The sequence below is a fragment of the Pinus tabuliformis genome, chromosome 1_2, assembly GCF_031772625.1.
Source record: "Pinus tabuliformis cultivar Carrire ecotype Pingquan chromosome 1_2, CPIR1, whole genome shotgun sequence".
NCBI lineage: Eukaryota > Viridiplantae > Streptophyta > Pinopsida > Pinales > Pinaceae > Pinus > Pinus tabuliformis.
In genome coordinates, this window is record NC_142298.1 from 875,980,890 (window position 1) to 875,997,555 (window position 16,666).

The window sequence follows — 16,666 nt, forward strand, 5'->3', positions numbered from 1 at the left end:
TGGACCCATCATGTGTGTAACAACCTGAGGTTAAAAGTCCATGTAATAAAGTTAATAAAAGCAAAATAAGACCAAGGTCACGGGACACTTATTCCAAGTTGAATCTTGGGAAAAATATCTTAGAGTGTGTTCATTTGGTTTATTATGGCTAAAGAAATTGACAAAGACAATGAAAAAGGCATTGAAAAGGCAAAGAGGCCTTATTTGGCATTTATTTATGAAAATAAAGGAAATTAGGAGAAAAGGGAGGTGAAAGGTCACATGTTGCATGTGAGGAGGAAAATGAAGGAAAAAATGGAAATTGAAGAAAATAGAGGCCTCATTAATGAAAATGCTTCTAAGGATTAGTTCACAACCTTTTGTCAATTCAGTTTTGGAGTTCTCTCAATTATCTCTACTCTCTCATACTCTTGCACACTTAGATTATTCTTGGAGCACTCTAGCATTGGAGGAAGGAAGGAAAATGAAGGGCAAGAAAGAAAAGGGAAGGAAAGATAAAGTAAGGAAAAGTGGGATCAAGCGTCTATAGTGGGATTACTTGAAGGTACCGAGTTGCATGTATTATTTCCTTGCTAGTTTTGGCATGTAGGGAACATACATGTGTGTAATTGGTTCTCTTCTTTTCATTGGCATGGGTCGTACTAGGTGTGACAGTGGATTTCAGCCTTTCCTTTCCATTTTTGGATAGACATGGTGTGATGGGGTTCTCTTACTTGGTTGAGATGGATTTCTAGATGGTTTCGAAAATGAGTGGGGTGGTCTCAGAAAAAATCACAAGTCCTGGGAATCCCTTGACTGGTAATGACGGGATACACAGTAAATCCTGATTGTGAATACTCTCGTTGGGCCTAGGAATCCCTTGACTAATAATGACAGGATATTTGGTGAATCCTAGAGGGTGGAGCCTCGGTGGGCCTAGGAATCTCTTGACAGATAATGGCTAGCTACACGGTAAAAACATAGAGTTGGAGACATAAAAATTCCTCACGGTTTAGGTGGAGAGATCCAGATGCATCCATGCTTGTTTAGGGTCTAGTGATCCCTTGACTAGTCTATGGCGGGATTGTGGTAAAACTGTAGTGTATGTTTATTGTTTAGGCCCAGGAATCCTTTGGCGGGATACACTTTAAAGCGTGAGGAAGCATTGATCGGTTTTGTTCCGAGTCCCACATTCATTCTTGAAATATGGCACATGGGTGATTGGATGAAAGAAATATTTGGTTCAACCCAATCTATGGTTTGTTGATACATGGAAGTCCTTGACTTGGTTGGATTTTCATATGTTGATAAGAGATCTTTTCCTTTTGTGTATTATGTATAAATATGTTGGTTATTACATGACGATAATGACTGGTCTGTCATTATTAATATTATGGCTATATCTTGGTTATAAGCATAGTTTCATGACAGATTCTAGTTATGGCTCTTAACATGTTTTGATTGTTAAATGAATGGCTATTAAATGGATGACCTAATATATGTTATTAAAATTATTATGAGAATTTATTATACCTTCTTGGTGATTTTCAGGTAATAATTACACCCTTATGTTCAAATATGCATCTATAGCCCGTAGATTACATGTTCACAATGTGTTCGATGAAATGTATGTCATGGTTAAGATTAGTTAGGCAAAGTCTTTTATTAAGTTTTGTGTTAGAATATTTGTCTTTGTGTCATTTATTGTCTTTTAAAGTATCATCAAGTTTTGAGCAGTGGTATGGAGACCAGCCTTGAAAAATTGGCTCAAATCTCGCGGTAGCAGGCATGAAACTAGCTAAAAAACACTACAATCTCTCTCTTATAGGCTTATGGAAGTGAATGGAGGCCTACAATCACACATATGTAGGATTTTGCATGTGACTAGGGGATTTTTTATGAAAAATAAATTAGACTCAGGGTTTGGGCACCTGGAGTGGTTGCTTAGCCTCTGGGGTTCTTATAGCTCCTGAGGAAGGTCAATTTGGTTTTGGCTTGTTGATTCCACTTCCCTAAATGTAATTGGGGATTTTAATCATATCATAGTAACTCTTGATCACATGTTTAACCTGGTGGACTAATTATATTGTGTAAATGTGGGAGGAGGGTGTTACAATGAAACACTATACTTTAGAGAGTTTTATACAATTGTGATTGTCATAGTGGATCAATGTAGGATCCATCATTTGACTGAATATAATAAAAAAGGTCTTCCTAATCCAAATATCCTCACATGTTTCTTAAATAATAGTCATATACTTAGCCTCTGTTGAGCCAAGTGCGATAGATCTATGCTTCTTGCTATACCAAGAAACTATTGTTGACCCAACACTAAAGATAGCTCAGAATGTGCTCTTCCTATCTGATGAAATCCTTCTCCCATAGGAATCTGTGAAACATTGGAGCTTCACTCCATTAGTCCTCCTTCACCATAAAATGAAATCTAGTGTGACTTTGAGGTATCTAAGAATGTATTTTACTACTTTTGAGTGGAGCTTGGTAGGCTACACCATAAACTGACTAAGATGATTAAAAACAAAATGAATATTAGTCCTTGTGTTCACCAAGTACATTGAGGACCCCACCAACTATTTGTAAATAGTGTCATCTACTTCCTCTCTTGTATAAATATCCTCTCTCTTCTTGTTAGTAGCCAGAGGATTTTCCATGGGCTTGCAATCATGCATATGGAACCTTTGAAGGATTTCAGAGGTGTGGTTCCCTTGACCAAAAAATATCTCTTCATCTCCCTTCCATACCTCCAAACCAAGGAAGTAGTACATAAAACCCATATCTTTAATCTCAAACTCTCTTATAAGGTCCTCCTTGTAAGTCTACATCAACCTCTCATCTCCTATTGGTATCAAATGATGTACATACAAGATTAAGATCAGAAAATTGCCATATACCAAAGTGTAATATATATTGGCATCTGCTTCACTCTTAGTGAAGACCAATGAACTTAGATAGAAATATATGCGAGAGTACCAAGAACGAGGTGCCTACTTGAGACCGCAAAGGGCTCTCCTGAGTCTACACACATGTGTCTCCCTTTTAAATGAATGAAATCCCTCAGGTTGCTCAATGTAGATATCTTCCTCAACTGCTCCATTGAGGAAGGAAATATTAACATCCATTTGGTGGATCTTCCACACAAACTGTGTTACCAATGCTAGTATGGTCCTGATAGAAGAATATATTTCCACAGGGGAAAATGTATCCTCATAATAAAATCCCTCTATCTATGAGAAGCCTTTTACCACAAATCTAGCCTTGAACTTCTCAACGCTACCATTAACTGCATGTTTCATCTTATACACCCACTTGGAGCCAATAATAGTTTTTCCCTCAAGTCTAGGCACAACCACCCAAGTGTCATTCTTCATGATGGGTTCATACTCCTCAACCACGGAATCTACCCACACCTGCTGGGAAACTACTTACTCCAATGAAGAAGAATCAAAATAAATCAATTTGTAATGAGTTCCATATATTTGATATATCTATTTGGTGATATCCTCTTTTTGCGTAAGGAGCTAGGAGCTCCAACATGCTCCTAAGCTTCTTGAACCAACTCATCTGCCTTCCTAGTTCTCTTCCTCCCTTATCTAGAAGGATCTCTGTGAGTGGGTGCCTCCACTCAAATTTCTCTGTGATCCTCCACAGGTGGTTGCTCTAGAAAATATTGTGGATCTTTCTGTGATCCTCCTTTGGAGCTAGAAGCTCCTCCTCTGGTGGATGTAGGAATTTACAGGGTAAGTTCCTCAGGCAGAACACCAAAGGACACCGCTCACAACCAGATCGCAGATCAATACACCAGTATTTTTGACGTGGTTAAAACCCTCAAAGAGGGAAATAGTCCACGGCCTGAGCCAACGCAACCACTTCAGGCAATTTATTAATAAAAGAATGAAAATTTACATAAGCTTCTCTCATAGACGGATTACCCTACAAATGACCCTCCATGCGCTTTAAATAGAAATCATGGAACAATCGAGTGTCAAGCCACGGATCAAGTGTCGGTAATACCGAGGAGAGAATGAACCGTCGGATCACTACATATCGTGACCATCAGATTGTAAGTTACAAAATGTACAAGGTAAAGAAACACACTTTACCTAACTCTATACCTAACTCTATACTAGACCAAGTTGTACTTAACTATTTCCTATGTGTCGGAATATCCTAACATCCCCCCTTAAGAACAACTTGGGATAGGATTGAAGGATTTATAAATATGACACAATAGGAGAAGGAAGGAGGCACTAGAGCCTATCCCCCCTTAGTGACAACTTCCTGAACTCCAACCATAAATCGAAGTTTAGTGAACTTCGCCTCTGTGAGAGCCTTTGTAAAGATGTCTGCAACTTGATCATCTGTTGAACAATATTGCACTTCAAGAACATGGTCATGGATGAGCTTTCTGATGAAGTGCATGTGCAGTTCAATGTGTTTTCTACGTTGATGTTGGACTGGATCTTTGCATAGCTGAATGGCACTTTGATTATCACACCAAAGTGTAGTCGGATGCTGCTGCTGAAAGCCAAACTTTGACAGGATCTGACGAAGCCACAAGGCTTCCTTACTAGCTTCTACGACACCACGATACTCTGCTTCTGCTGAAGAAAGAGAAATGGCACCTTGTTTCTTGCAGGCCCATGTAATAGGTCCTGAACCAAGAGTGAACACATAACCTGTAGTAGACTTCCGATCATCAGGGTCACCAACCCAATCGGAATCAGTGAAACCAACCAATAGAGGAGATGCTTCGGCACTGTAATGAATCCCAAACTGAACTGTACCTCGAACATAACGAAGTATTCTTTTAGATGCTTTCCAATTACTTTCACGTGGGTTTTGCATAAACCGAGCAACAAGGCCAACGGCAAAGGAAAGGTTAGGTCGAGTATGGGTTAGATACAAAAGTTTTCCTACAAGTTGACGGTATGAGGTAGCATCAACTTCAGGAGAAGTACAAGTGACTGAAAGTTTTACTCCAGACTGGAAGGGAGAAGGGGCTGGCTTACAGTCTTCCATGTGAAAATGGCGTAGAATATCACAGGCATACTTGGATTGGGAAAGGGAAATACCCTCCTTGGATTGCAAGACTTGAAGACCGAGAAAATAATGTAAGTGTCCTAAGTCTGTCATTTCAAATTTCTTTTTAAGGCTAGACTTCACATGGTTTATAAGGTTGGGATCACTACCGGTAAGGATAAGATCATCAACATAAAGAACAAGAATGATAAGAGGCTTTCCCACTTTCTTGGTGTAGACAGTATTGTCAGAATGACACCTAGAAAAGCCAGATTCTAAAAGAAAGCTATCCATTTTGGCATACCAAGCTCGAGGAGCTTGCTTGAGACCATAAAGGGATTTCTTAAGCCGACATACAAGGCTGGGGTCTGTTTTTATGAAGCCAATGGGTTGTTCCATGTAGATTTCTTCATGCAAGTCCCCATGCAAGAAGGTAGATTTAACATCCATCTGATGGACTTCCAATTTGAACGAGGCAGCAAGGGAAAGAACAAGGCGGATAGAGTTCATTTTGGCAACAGGGGAGAAGGTTTCAGTGTAGTCAATGCCTTCAACCTATGAGAAACCTTTAGCAACAAGACGAGCTTTATGTTTATCAACTTTCCCATCTGGTCCATACTTGGTTCTGTAAACCCATTTGCATCTAACAAGTTTTCGTCCCTTTGGTAGAGGAACAAGATCCCATGTATCATTTGCCAATAATGAATGATATTCTTCATTCATAGCTGCTTCCCAATCTGGATGGCCTGAAGCTTCTGCAAAGGTGTCAGGATCATAATTTACTGGAGCTTGAACCAGTAAAGAAGAGGCTCTGTCAAACTGAGAATGTGTGTGTCGCTGATCTGTAGGATCACCTGCAAGATCACCTGCTGCATCTCGAGTAGCACGAACCCATTTTGGAAGCTGAGGAGCTGAAGGAGGATCCTGAGATGGTGGGGGAGGATTGTCATCCTCACTTTCATCATCTGAAGAAGAAATTCTTTCAAAAGTAGAAGAGATAGGGAGAGGTGGCACATCCGCCGGACTAGGCTTGCAGGCCGATATATTTTCATCAAATTTTACATCTCTTCTAATGATAACATTTTTGGACTTAAATGGAATAAGTCTATAGCCTTTGACATCTTCAGAATATCCAACAAAAGTACATTTTTCACTCTTAGGTTCTAAAGCTTTATGCTTTTCATCTGGAATATGGCCCACGCTTCACTTCCAAAAACACGAAAGTGACTTACATCTGGTTTGATTGAGCTCCATGCTTCTTCTGGAGTGATATTCTTTAAAGCCTTAGTAGGAGTGCGATTTATTATGTAATTTGCACAGTTAATTGCTTCTGCCCAAAAACTAAGACCAAGTCCTTTAGATTGTAGCATACAATTAGCCATTTCCTTTAAGGTGCGATTCTTCCTTTCAGCTACACCATTTTGTTGTGGAGTATATGGAACAGTATGTTGCATTTGAATTCCATTCTCAGTGCAAAAGTTGATGAATGTGTTTTTAACATATTCTCCGCCATTATCAGATCTTAGCTTAAGAATTTGATGTCCAGATTGTTTTTCAACAAAGGCCTTGAAGGCCAAAAATGTGTTAAATACTTCACTCTTGAGTTTTAAGAAGTATACCCAAGTGCGTCTGGAGAAATCATCAATGAAAGTTAAGAAATACTTGAAGCCAGAGAATGAAACAACTAGAAGTGGACCACATAAATCACTATGCACAAGCTGTAAAGGGGCTGAGGCATGGCAAGAGGCACATTTTTCAAAACTATCCAGATGATGTTTTCTGAGTACACATCCGGAACAAACACCATCTCTGCAAGATACCATAGGAAGACCTGTCACCATATTTTCTTTACATAGATGCTGAAGGGAGCGATAGTTTAAGTGACCAAATCGCTCATGCCAAAGTTTGCTCACTTCATCGTTGTGAGCAACAAATACTAAGGGAAGATTCGATGACCCAAAGTTGTGAAACTTATACAACCTTGTAGAATCATCAGCAATGCTAGTAGCTAAAATCTGTTTAGGATCTCTTAGGTCCTTGATTACAACATCATGAGGTGAAAATTCAACGATTTTACCTTCACCTGAATGAGTTATCTGATATACAGATAGAAGGTTGCAAGATAAGGTTGGAACACATAATACATCATTAAACTGACCATTGTCTAGATGAACAGTTCCAGTCCCTACAACACTAAGAGATCTATCATCACCAACATATATATTTTTGGTGTTACAATCATTTAAAGAAGAAAACATGGCTTTGTTTTTGGCCATGTGATAAGAAGCTCTAGAATCAATGAGCCACTCATGAGAATGAGAAGAAGAAGATACATTTAGTGCATAGCCAGACCGAGATGCTTGACAACCACATGCAGAAAGTGCCATTCCTGAAGATGAAGTTGAAGTTGAAGATTGCTCCAAATGGATGTTATGTTTCTTCATCGCTGCTTCCAAGGCTTCCATTTTCTTAAAGCATTTGGATTCTAAGTGGCCATCTCGATTACAAAAGTTGCAATGTCTATCAGTCTTCTTCCATTTGTTTTTATTTGTCTTATCATTTTGTTGAAATGATTTTTCATTTTGAGGCTGAGATTGCTTAGGACCCTTGTTTGGTTTAGGACCATTTTTTTTGGATATGACTTCTTAGGATTCTTTGAATTTTGTTGCTGCTGGGTGGTTAATGCTTTCTTGGAAGAGTTTCCAAGATTAAGAAGACCAAGTTGTAAGAGTTTTTCTTGTTCTCTTATTAAAGAATCACAAAAAGAGTCAAAGGAAGGGGACTTGTAGTCTGTTCCTTGAGAAATGAAGGCTTCTCTTGTAGAATGGAAGGTGGAAACAAACACAGAGTAGGCTGGTCCCAACTTAGTAAGAATGGAATAGATAAGGTTACTATCTTCTTTCTTAACCTTAACACCTTCCAAGAGATATCTAAGGGTCTTGAACTTGGATAAGAAATCTTCAATGCAAGAAAAATTATTAGGGTCCAATGTAAGCAACTCATTTTCAAGTTGATGGGCTCTAAGTTCATTTTTAATCCCAAAAACTTTATTGATTTGTTTCATTGCTTCATCAGGAGTATCAAGTTCTGCAATATGGAATCTAAGATCTGGAGAAATAGACATCCCTATCAATACACGTGCTTGATCTTGCCTATTTTCCCATTTAGCAGCCTTATCTTCATCCTTCGGTTTCTTTTCTCTGCCTGAGGCTATTCTATAGAGACCTTTACTTCTAAGTAAATCCTCAATGTAGGACAACCATTGGAAGTAGTTGGTGCTGTCAAGGGTAACTTGGTATTGACTTTCCATTTCAACGAAAACTGAAGCTAAAGATGTTGAAATTAAGTGTTCCAATGGATAGATCTCAAAAAATTAGGCTGGTTTAAAAAAAAACAGCTCTGAAAAAGGCTTCCAGATGAAGAAGTTATGGCTTTTTGAAAAAAAGTTGTTGAAGATGCCGACGAAGTGCGAGAATGTGCGGAAATGAAAAATCCGCCCTCAAAAAAAGGAGATTTGAAACCAAGACCTCTACTCTCTTAAAATAGCTTTGAACCAATTGAGCTATACAAAAAATTTGAGAGAGAGAGAGAGAGGGGGGGGGGGGGGGGGGGGGTTGATGCTTTGGGTTGCATGCTTGCTTTGAGAAAGCTCTTTTTCCCTACAAAACAAAAAACACAAAACCCAACATGGACATGCAAAGAAAACGAACCTTACGGCTTGAAGTTAGCTTTAGCCGAAAAACTAAATATTTTCAAAAATGAACCTTGCGGCTCAAAGTTAGCTTTAGCTGGAAACTAAATATTTTCCTCAATGTTTCTGATTTTCCAAGATCACACTAAGGTGCAGGGAAAAGAGCATATGCATGAGAAAAATCCTTCCTTTCTGTTTCTGATTTGCCCAGATCGCACAGAGTCACAGGGCAAAGAGCATACGCAGAAATGAAAGGTATAGATCCAGTAATAAAAAAAGCTAAATAAACCGAAACCGAAATAAATAGAGAGAAAATAACTGTAAACTGCAAATAAACACTGTATACCTCCAGATCTTAAAAATGACGCAGCTAGGGCTACCGGAAACCTTTTCGCATGAAACGAAAAGGGTTCCTCACTGGAACAGATGCTCCCAACACAATAGAGCAGTCCTCTCGGCCTGAAAGTAGTCAGAAACAGTAGATCTGGGAAACAACAGTCGGATGCAGTTCTACCAGCTTCAGATTTGGATCACCAACAGACGCGGCCCTCAAATAACTCTGATACCATGTAGGAATTTACAGTGTAAGTTCCTCAGATAGAACACCAAAGGACACTGCTCACAACCAGATCATAGATCAATACACCAGTATCTTTGATGTGGTTAAAACCCTCAAAGAGGGAAACAATCCATGGCCTGAGCCAACATGGCCACTTCAGGCAATTTATTAATAAAAGAATGAAAATTTACATAAGCTTCTCTCATAGATGGATTACCCTACAAATGACCCTCCATGCGCTTTAAATAGAAATCATGGACCAATCGAGTGTCAAGCCACAGATCAAGTGTCGGTAATACCGAGGAGAGAATGAACCGTCGGATCACTACATATCGTGACCATCGGATTGTAAGTTACAAAATGTACAAGGTAAAGAAACACACTTTACCTAACTCTATACCTAACTCTATACTAGACCAAGTTGTACTTAACTATTTCCTATATGTCGGAATATCCTATTTGATATATCTATTTGGTGATATCCTCTTTTTGCGTAAGGAGCTAGGAGCTCCAACATGCTCCTAAGCTTCTTGAACCAACTCATCTGCCTTCCTGGTTCTCTTCCTCCCTTATCTAGAAGGATCTTTGTGAGTGGGTGTCTCCACTCAAATTTCTCTCTGATCCTCCACATGTGGTTGCTCTAGAAAATATTATGGATCTTTCTGTGATCCTCCTTTGGAGCTAGAAGTTCCTCCTCTGGTGGAATGCTCAACTCTCATTCCAGATATCTTCTCATGGCCTTCTCCTCATCAAATCTAACATCCCTCCTCATCATATTTATCTTGAGTGAAGGAATATACAACTAGTAAATATGAGATGTTTATGTGTATCGTACGAATATCCCCCTCTTTGTAATAGGCTCCAACTCTTTCTAGCTATCATTAGAGACATGACAATAAACGATGGATCCAAAAATGTGAAATTCGGACACATCTGGCTTCCTCCCAAAGAAAGCCTCTTTAGGTGTGATCATTCCAATAATTTTGCGACGGCTGATGTCCTACTAATAAACAATTGTATTACATTCTTCTTCCCACATGTATAGTGGAAGTCCCTAGTCATGGAACATTGCTCTTGCGACCCCTACAATGCTTCTATTTTTCCTCTCTGCCATCCCATTTTTTTATGGATTGTGAGGTGCAGTTAACTAACTTATAATACTCTCCTTCAAACATAATTAATTGAAATCATTAGACACATATTCTCATCCATTATTACTTCTCAAGGATTTAATTTTTTGTCCAATATCATTTTCAACTAAGGCTTTGAATTCAATTTTTTTTTTAATAAACCTCATCATTTTTATTCATAAAGTAGATCCAACATTTGTAGGAAAAATCATCTACAAAGATAGCATAATACCTATCCTTTGCAGCTAAGACCGTAGAAAATGGTCCACACAAATATCAGTGAAATCACACCAAGATGGCTCCATATTTGCTATCTCAACCTTGTAAGGAGAATTTAACATATTTTCCAAGAGTGCATCCCTTAAAAACATCATGTTGATTAAGGGTGTATTTTGGAAGTCCACTGATGATTTACCGCATTATTTTCAAAGATCCATGGTGTAGGTGTCCCATGCACCTATGCAAGATCTCTCCAACATCTTGGCTGTGAACATGTTATGCCTTATTTCTCAATGGAGCACATGCATCTGCCTCTAGCTTGTATATATTTTTCACCCAAATATCAATTTGTTTCAATTTTCTAGTAGAAACATGATTCGGATAATCTTTCCCCTTACTTAACACCACATCATATCCATGGTCTTCAAGTAAACCTACAAAAACTAGTTTTTTCTTCATCCCAAGCACATGCATTACATTCTTTAGGTAAATATGAGTTCTTGAATCCATTTTAAAGGTGATAGTAGCAATATCTTTGGTACTATACCTCCTGTCATATCTAAGTTGTATGTGTAATTGTGGGTTCTCCTCCAAGTTGCTGAAGATATCCTTATTTCCTGTCATATGAAATGAAGCACTAGAATCTAAGTACCATAGATTGCCTCATACAATAATTTCCATGCATGAAATGGGGGTGTAATTTAACTCGAATTGTGATGTGAGACCATCCCTTCCCGATGGTGCTATAGGATTCTTACTGGATTTCTTGTGTGGAAACTTGGTTGCATAGTGTCCATAATCATGGTAGTGGAAACATTTCTTCTTACCCCAGCTCTAGCTAGATTATGCCTTTCCTTGGGCCTTCTTTCCCTTAGATTTCTTTACTTTACCTATCAAAGCAATGTTTTCTTCCTTATCAGTTTTGGATGTGACACCATCTCTACTGTTTCTTCTAATCTCCTTTTGCACCAAATCAAACCAAATTCTCTCTCGATCTGGTAGCTTGTATCTTCCATTAACTAAAACATGGTAGTTGTGCTAGGATTTCAAAATTCCAAGGAGTGCTAAGTTACAAATTTCAAATGATAGAACCTTTTGTCCAACTCCTCTAAGTTCATCTCTCACCTGAGTTAATATGGATAGGCATTGAACAACAATTTCATTTTTACCCATTCAAATGTTCTTGAGCTTACCTTTCAATTCTAATTTTCTTACATCATTGTTGCTTTGGAATAGATCTGTGAGGATTTTCCACATTATAAATGGAGTCTCCTTACCATTCCAATTCTAAACTAAATGATCTTTGACTCCCTCTAGAATAATCCTCGTAGATTTTAATGTTTTTCTTCCACTGTGCCAATTGTTGATCATCTGAAGTTGTTGCTTTTCGAATATCAGTTTGTGGGTATTCCAATACTCCATTGTCATCTAGAAAAACCTACATCCTATCTTTCCAATCACATAAATTTGAGGTTCCCTCTAATCGATACTTAAGCCATTGAAAGAAATTGTTCCTGCACTGAAGAAAATTTGCACCAAAAACTATGTAAATTGAAATTTCTTTGAGAGAAGATCCGAAACCTAGTTTATATGTAGTCTTCAATAGCTTTGATACCATGTAGAAATAGACCAAAATTTGCAGCTGCTAGAGAATTCAAACTGAAAAAAATATACACAAATATCTTCTACTCAATATGAAGAAAGGAAAACTTACAATAGAAGCACATGCAATAACATGGAATCATTCAACCACAATGAACATAGTATTTTTACTATGGATCCCAGCAAGGAAAAAACCCTCCTTTTTTTGTATTAAATAAGATGAGAATATGGATCTATTACAATTAAAAATTCAATGCTTATCTCCTCCTACTCTGAGCAAAACTTAGCCAAAATATTCCTCAACCTTCCTCCAATTTCCTTGCATAATACCTTAGGAAATTAGTTCTTAAAAGATAGTGGAATCTCCTATTTCCTTGTGTAAATACAAAAAATTGCTTATGTGCTTTAATGAAAAACTTGTACACTCATTGGTATACATTGATGAATACAATGATGCCTTTTTCCTCCAATCAACTAGGAAATTCGAATTTTGTGCATGGCTAGGGATATTTTTAGTAACTGAATAGCTAACTAAGAGATAAGTGAGTTAACAATAGTTATAACTACTCAAATGAACTCCTACTAACTCTATTCATGACTTGATCTCAGATAATTGAGTTTCAATAACTATAGCTCCATTAGATTGCTACATATTAACAATAAACTCATGTAAAACTCTACTTCTTGCCCACAAAATCAAATTGACTTACTTAACTAAGTGACTTGGCTATGTCACTCCAGCTGAATGCAAGTCAAGTCATCATGTTGATGTGGAAATTCAATTTTCTCCATCTAACTAAGGCACAAGTCACATGGAGCATTTTCTTGCTACAATTTAACAAAAAAAGGTTTTTTCATTATTTTTCTCGAGGTTAGTCTTACTACTACCATGAGTTGGCATGAAATTGTACATATTCTAGGTTATTTTGGGTTTGTTCCAGGTACCAACACATTTACTAATTCCTTTCTTTTCTTTGCTTTCTTCTGTTGCAAGTTGGTATCACTTAGTGATATCTATTGCATATTACGACCGTATCCATATCTTAGTAAAATTTGCCTTGTTTATGTATTTATTCCATGGGAGCTTCACTCAATGAACCTCTGACATATCGCGTATGTTCACGACATACTAAACAATACCCCTAATTTGACTACATATTGGAAAATACCTCTAAAAATCACATTATATCAATATGAACCCAATACATCTTACCAATTTAGAAAACCCCTATCACTAGATATTGTAGGTATCAATTTCCTCATTAACATTTTTTTATACCCCTTTATATTTTTCATTAACTTTGAGCTCCATTTTATATACCTATCAATATAAAAACCCTTTACCCCCTATATATCCCCCAACATATTATGTCATTTTTTCCTAAATATATATCCCCCAATATGAACCCACATGGTATGATATTGCCCCCCGAGTGAAACCCCCGTGATTTATTCAAAGATTGAGTTTATTATAGTTTCTTCCAGTTATGCTACATCATTATGTTGAGTCTAAACTATTTCACATAGTCATATGTATATACATCTTCTTGTATTTATACAATATTTTTCTTACTTTCATTACATGGGATAAATTGTGTTTATTTATTTACCTAAAAAGTTCAAGTATATATATATATATATATATATATATATGTGTGTGTGTGTGTGTGTGTGTGTGTGTGTGTGTGTGTGTGTATATATATATATATATATATATATATAGATCTGTGTGTGTATGTGTGTGTGTCCTGCTGTCAGAGAGGAGAGAGAAGAGTCCTTGAGGATTTTCATTTTGCACCAATTTCCTTTGTTAAACATAAAACCCCTAGATTCAAGAATTGGCTTCAGCACCACTCCTAAGGGGATTGTGGTTTTGGGAGGAGTACCCCTGAGTAGCTCTCTGTCATTGATCTACATGATCAATTGTGTGAGAAATGACCTTTTGGCTCCTCAAGGCCTGACAAGGCTTCCATATCAAGAGTCATAGGAATGTTTCCGCATGGCCTGATGCATATCTCCCAATGCTTATACTTGTGTGCCCTTTGTAATCATCTGGGAAATCCTTTTTGGGCTTTGTTGTCACTGTGGGGACCTCCCGATCGACACCTTTATCATTGCCTACCACTTCCAACGTTACCGCCACCATTTCCTGGTGAAATGTCTCTTGGTGCTTTAACTTTGTAAGACTTAAAGATTTGTCGTGGCTTACTAATGGGCTAATCTGTTAAGTGGGGCCTCTATTAGCCAAAAAAATTGCTTCCCGCTACTTTTCTAGCACTCCTCATCATACCGCTCCATTTATCTGGACACTTCAAATTGTACACCATCACTATATCATCGAGGTAACTCCATCAGGCTAGGCTGTCAAGTGGGCTTTGTTTACGTCCAATGAAACTGCTTCTCCGTTATTCTACTATCTATGCCATGTCTACTCGACACTTGTTTTTGGTTTCTTTACTAAGTTTTCCACTATTGATTTTGGAAAAAACCAAAGTAACATGCTCCAAGGGGTCCTCCAACCACTTTTGACTCTTCCACTTAGACTTTGGGGCAACTTTGACTAGAAATAACTCCTAATCCAGGAGGCCATTTTTAGACTTCCACATTCCATTGGAAAGCTCTTTCTGCGCACTATCCAACTATTCCATATCCAAGAGTATTTGAGATAATCCCTTGAGGTAGAATATCATCAAAATTCTAGGACTCTCATCCATCATAGTCATCATTTTATGGCTTCTCCAATAAGCCTACCACTATGATGATTCTCTACAAGAGATTGCAACAACAATGGGACTTCCCTTGGGCTTATGCCAAGATATGTTACATCTAATCTCAATGCCATTTTGGTTGACATCAATGCCAACTTACTCACTACTACTATCCATTTGAGCAATGCCAACTATCCAACAATACCCCCCTTTGGCATTGATGGCAACACCTCATCACTTCTTCACTTTGATGTCCAACCCTCATGTTTCTCCCACACTTTTCATTGCATAAGCCACAAATGGCTTCCTCTCCTCTACATGGGCCATCACATCTTCTCCAATAATCTTCTCTCCCCATTTCACATCTATGACAAAGGGCTACAAGCTTCTCTTTCTCTCCCATGCAATCACTGACTATTAATGACAGAGGGTATGCCTGCTAATGTGAATTGTCCTCTGCAGACTTCTGTTCAAGGGCTAATAAATGATACTACTTTATAAACAAGACATATGCGATATGCTTCCCCTGAATATATTCTTCCTCCTTGATAATTATCTAGCTCTAGACACCTTATGGCTACTAGATGAGTACTCTCTTTGCCAATTCATCTTCTGTACCAATTGAAGAGGAAACTGATACTAATTAACATTTCTCATGGTATTGCTACTACATGCAAATGCCAACCATTAATGATGCATTTCAACTTGATTTTAATTGTTATTTCTGCTTGCTACTTCATAGATTGTGTTCAATTCTCCTAAGAATCTCCATTAACTAACTCCTCTCCTCATGAGATCAAGCTACTCCAAATATGGAATACTGCTTAAATAATACCAATTGCACCAACTCCACAAATTGATAAAAATCAGAAAAAATACTAGACAAACTCTAACAAATATTTCTCAAAAAGAGATGCCCATTTGCACAAAAAGGTTCCTCCACATGAACTAAATACCTCCAGTTGACATAACAGTATCAAATGAAAATCAATGGATATGAAAATATTATACCAATTATGTTTCATGAACATAAGACTACTAGGAAAAATCAAATTCCAAAACTTAAATGGAATAAGGGTATTTCACCGAAGATGCAAACCTTTCATTTCCTTGATAATATTTTTTCCCGAGGATGAAAATTGTTGCCTGCTACTACTTGCTAAAGCAGCTCCCCCTAAGCTAATGCTCTTTGATCTCCAGCAATTTCATCCTTCTATGTGGGGGACTAATCCTGTGAGATTGACTTGTTCGAGAGCTTCTTGTCATTCCACAATTCTATTGCAACTCATCCTCTTCTTCCACAACATAAAATGTTGTGTACTCCCCCTCAAACCATGTTTGATGCGCTATCCTTTATCTTTCAATGCTAATATATTTGAAATAAATACATTACTATAATCATCATGGGGAATTGGTCATACCTCTAATAATTGAGATGCACCTCTCTGTTTTTCCTTTCCTGGTTCCCTGCATCTGACTTATTCGGTCACCCTTGAGGCCATTCTCTTCCTTTATTGAAGAGAAATAAAGGTTCTACTTCGCTTGAGTATATTTCCCTCTTTCTTCATCCAAGCCTTCCTTGGCTGAGTCCAAATAGAAGCATTATCATCTAGCTTCTTCTTTTCCCATGTTTGCGATTTCTCTTGGCTACGCATGGCTGGAAATAACTTCTCCTTCAACTCCTCTTTCTTCACGCAAACCCACTTTATGCCCTTTTTCTTTGTTTTCAAGAGAATGGTAA